The sequence below is a fragment of the Malus domestica genome, chromosome 12 (genome assembly GCF_042453785.1).
Source record: "Malus domestica chromosome 12, GDT2T_hap1".
Taxonomy (NCBI): domain Eukaryota; kingdom Viridiplantae; phylum Streptophyta; class Magnoliopsida; order Rosales; family Rosaceae; genus Malus; species Malus domestica.
In genome coordinates this window covers 16,492,558-16,497,365 of record NC_091672.1, presented here as the reverse complement: position 1 = coordinate 16,497,365, position 4,808 = coordinate 16,492,558, and positions in this window count along the sequence as shown.

The window sequence follows — 4,808 nt, the reverse complement described above, 5'->3', positions numbered from 1 at the left end:
GGATATTTGTTCCCCTTCCCGTAGCAATCTTCTATACTTGCCAGTGCAAAGGATCGTCTTTCATTGCTTTCTTCGTCTTCATGCCGCACCAAGGTAAGAATAAATTAATTTTCCTTGTCTTCGTAATTTTTTGGAGCCCTAGAGCTTGAAATTTAGCTTGACGGGGGTCGAGGATGTGTGAAAAATGGTTGGAAGGGCCATGACATTGTTGCCATGGGTGGTAGGGTGCGGCGACAGCTCGGCTTGGGCCGAGGGTTAGCACCGTGAGCCTAGGGCTCGGCACGTGGCTAGCTTGGGCCAGGGTATTGAGGTGCTTGGGTCTGGGTCGTTGTGCTTGGGCCCGTGTTGGAAAAAGGAATGCAGGCTTGGGCCTCTTTCTTGGGTTAGCTTGAGGATAGCTAGGCTTTGACCCATGCAAGAAGTGAGAGAGGGAGGCGCAATAACGCTAACCCTTCTGTAATTAGGTTGGGTTGTGAGGCCTGCTGGCTAAGAGAGAGATGGACCAAGCTGTAGGGCTTGGCGCAGTTGCTAGGCTCATGAAGTTTTGGGTCATAGAGCCTGGTGTGCTGATTGTTTTTAACTGTCTAACGATTCTTCCTTGTATCTTTGTAGAATTTCTTCGAGTATGTCATCTTCAAGCCGTAAGAGTGACGATGATACACCGCTGTTGTATCACCAAGGCGAGTTTTTGAGTAAAGTGGGTTATTTCAAGGCTGCTAACTTCAAAATTAGCTCTGATGAGGCTCAGAGAGCCATCAAGTTTCACCCCTACTACTTTGTGTTAGGATTTACTTTTCCCATGCCGTATGTCTTCTAAGAAGTGCTTTGCTCCATGAAGTGTGCCCCCGCTCAATGTTCTCTAAATGAGATCCGTGTGATGGTGGGATTCCTTAATCTAAGCCAATTCTTTGACTTGGATCTGACCGTAAAAAATTCTAGTACTTCTTTGACATAGGCCATATTGATGGAGTTGGGCAGCTGCGATTCCACCATAGGCTCTTCGATCATTCGAGCAAGGGAGATCATGACTGGGCTAAGGAGACTTTGGAGATAAGTGGAGAGTGTGAGTCTGATTCTTCCCTTAAGCTGCGCGTTTCGACGATTTTCATCACCGGTAAGCAGACTGCTTTGTGCTTTTGCTGAGTTGCTATCTGATTTATTGATTGTCTTCCCTTACTTATGTAGATTCAGAATTCGGCTCAACTTCCAAGACTTCTCCAGATATGAAGAAGGTGCATGTTACTTTTGGTATCCCCGTTGAGTATCGTGAATGACGTTGGCTGCTTAGTCCTCTTTGTCGGGAGAAATGTGGGCTGCCCCCGAGAAAGGAGATAAAGTGGATCAAGGAAGATGCATTAGCTTGTCCGATCGTTGTCGTGGAGCTTGCTGTAAATAAAGGTGGAAATAAGAGATTTTCCTCCACTGCTTGTGAGGGTCCTCTTGCTGTCAATAGGCTTGTGATTGATTTAACTTCTTCCAAGGGGAAGAAAGATGAGGCTGCTAGATCTGAGCCGGTGACTCTTGCCATGCCGAAGGTAGCTAGTATGATTGCTGATATAATTACTCAGCGTAGAGGTTATGTTGTGCCCCCAGTGCTGAAATCTGTGCCAAGACGTCCGTTAGGAGCTAAGTTTGTTCACATTTGAAGAGGCTTGCTACTATGAAGAGCTATAAAAGCTGGACTCCAATGTTAAAGTGGCTCCAAGGCCCATTCCTTTTGTTACTGAGACTAGTTCACCTGCTGAGAAAGATGAGACTTCTCATATAGGCAATTGTGAGAAATCCACCAAGCCTGTTTCTGGAGAGGCTGTTGAGATCTGTGCATTTTTGAAGCCATATCTGCTTGAAGACATGAACGCGTATGCTAAGCTTGTTGATAGCGTTAGAGGGGTTATTTGCCTAAGTTCATTTGTGAAGCATATGACCTAGTATAGAAGGACTGCTCTGCTTGCTATGATGCAGAAAACGACGATTCTGGCAGCCGGATCTATGTTCCTTAACCAAGAGGATTCCAAGGCTACCAATGAGATGGCAAAGACTATGGCGGTTGAAACTTATTATTCTACCAAGATGATCAAGAGGTTGGAGTTTAAGCTCGTTGTTTTAAAGAGGTCCAATATCTCTGCCCCACTTCTTTGCAGCTTGAGACCGCTTTCCAGGAGATCGTTGACTTGAAGACTAGGCCTTGACACAGTTTAAGTTAAGTATGAAAGTGTAGAGAAGGAGATTGGATGTTACATACCTCAGATTCAAGATCTTAAGCGTGCTATTTCTGAGCTTCGTTTTGCTGCTTGCGCAAAGGATGAAGAGTTGATTGCTGCTTATAATCAAGTGATCCATTTCAAGAAGGTTTTCGATAAGCTTGAACCCCAAATGTTGGAACTCTAAGGTCCACTGAAGATAAAAGACAATTTGAAGAAGGAAGTGGATAAGTTGCAGCACGTCCGTGTTGGTCTGCTCGAGGAGAACGAGCAACTAAAGGGTTCGAGGCTGGGCTCGAGGCTTTGCTTGTTCAAAGTCAGGCCGATTTCTACAAGTTGGGTTATGTAGATCATCTCTTTGGCAGGCCGTCTAACTTTGAGTTTGCTGGGAAAGACTTCGAGACATTCTCTATTTCTCCGGAAGACTTACATGCCTTTACTTTTGAGGCTTCCATTGTGAAGTAGTCAGAGAAGTTGGTGCCCAAGCTGAAGGAGCCGGGAGTTAAGCGCTGGATGATGCCACTGCTGAAAGTGTGGCGATCGAGTAGTTGTGGGATGTCCAAGTTGCTGAAAAGTAGTATTCTAAGTAGCCTTTAGGATTTTCTTTGTTTTTCTTGTTGCTTTTTTCTTTGCTTGAACTCCTTCAGCCTTTGGTATTTGTTTATCAATTTAGCTAAAAAATTTAATAAACTTGTTTTCTTCGATTTTCTTCATCTTTGCTTCTTTTGTTTACGCCCAACCTTTGACCTTTAGACCAACGACAGACGTGCTGCTTTTCTATAAGCAGACATGCCCATGTAGCCTATGCAGTCGTAAGTGTTGGTGTAGAACTTTTGCAAAGTTGTTAGCCATAGGGTTGGCAGCTGGACTTCTTACTTACAGAAGCACACGAGTCCGCGTGACCACTTGGCTGTTAACCTTGGCTTTCTTCAATCCTTTGACCTGTGTGGCCTGCATCACAACATACTAAAGATTTTTGGATCATGAAATTCGCTAATCTTTCGTAAGTACGCGGTTGTATGGAATTCCGTAAGCAAAAAGGTCCAAGAGAACTCCTTGCTCTTTATGTAACCAATTTCGTGGGTTACGTAACAAGTATCACAACACTTTAGGAATTAGTGTAGATCTAAATGATCATTTTACACTTGGCAGAGGTGAAGCTTATCGATTGCGTAGCATGTCGACAGTAGATAGAGCTTCGTATATGCACGCTAACTGTTTAACCTTTCACAAAAATGTCCGGTTGTATAAGTTTAGCGCAACTTACTGCTCGAAGGGCAAGCCGTAAACAATTTTTTGGAAACTGTAGGCTACCTTAGTGTACTCGATACCAACTTTAAGGTTCCAGGGCAGCCGTCCATGGGGCATACTGTGTAATGTGCCTCATCTGTCTCTAAGGCCCGATTCCTCACAGATTAGGCTAAGAGACCAAAAATCCTTCAATTAGCTAAGCCTTGAAAAAAGACCATCGTGGCTACTTCTAGGAATCATGGCGCAAGCCATCGTGCACCTAGTTATTCTAGGGCAGCCTGACTTATCCACGTCTGGATATTCGAACTGTATAGTTTATCCTTCCGCATCGGAGAGCAAACCTATATGGGTGTTATGGAATTGGTTGACCCTCTAGCATTGGAGAGCATGGTTGGTCCCTAGCGGGGTGCAATTCATAAGATAAGTCCCTAAGAAGGGCACAGTCTTCTTTTGAAGTACATGAGTGATCAGTTGTTGTAAGCATACAGCCGAGCCAAGTTGTAAATTACTTCTAAATTCTTCATTGAAAAATGAGTGAAACGAGTGAAATCCTAACTGTAAGGTTGGAACTACATAATAAGTGGATAGTCCTCGGCTTGCGAGGTGGTGCCCATCGAGCTGCTTGAGTTTTCAGGCTTTGATGTAATGGGAGGTCACGCATGGTACTTCCTCAGATTGTAGGCGTTCCACTACTTTTCGATCTCTTTGTCGTTCATGGTGGCGAGGGTGTAACTACCCTTGCTGCCTACTTTGCTAATCTTGTACAGACTTTTCCAGATGGGATCCATCTTTTTGGAACCTTCTCTGTGGGTAGTGATGAAGGCTTTTCTTATGACTAGATCTCTGGACTGGAATTGCCTGATCTTGGCCCTTTTGTTATAGTTGGAAAAAAGCTGCTGCTGGTAAGTTGCGATGTGGGTGAAGACTTTCTCACGTTTCTGCTCTGTCAGATCTAAGTTTGTGGCCATCTTCTTTTTGTTCTGCTCGATGCTTGGCAGTAAAGTGCTGGTACTTGGTACGATGACATTGGGAAGAATGATTACTTCTGAACCAAATGCCAAAGAGAAATGAGTTTTACTGGTTGCTCGTCGTTTGGTTGTGTGATACGCCCATAGACATCCGGGAAGTTTGTTTGGCCATTTTTCCTTCTTGTTGGAGAGGGATTTCTTAAGGCAGTCTAGAATCGTCTTGTTAAATGCTTAGGCCTACCCATTGCCTTGGGGATACCTTGTCATGGACACGTGCTACTTGATGCCATACTTCTGGAAGAACTTCGCCAAATCTTTGCTTACAAATTATGGGTCGTTGTTTGTGACGATGGATTAAGGGATGCCAAATCGAAAAATGATGTTCCTC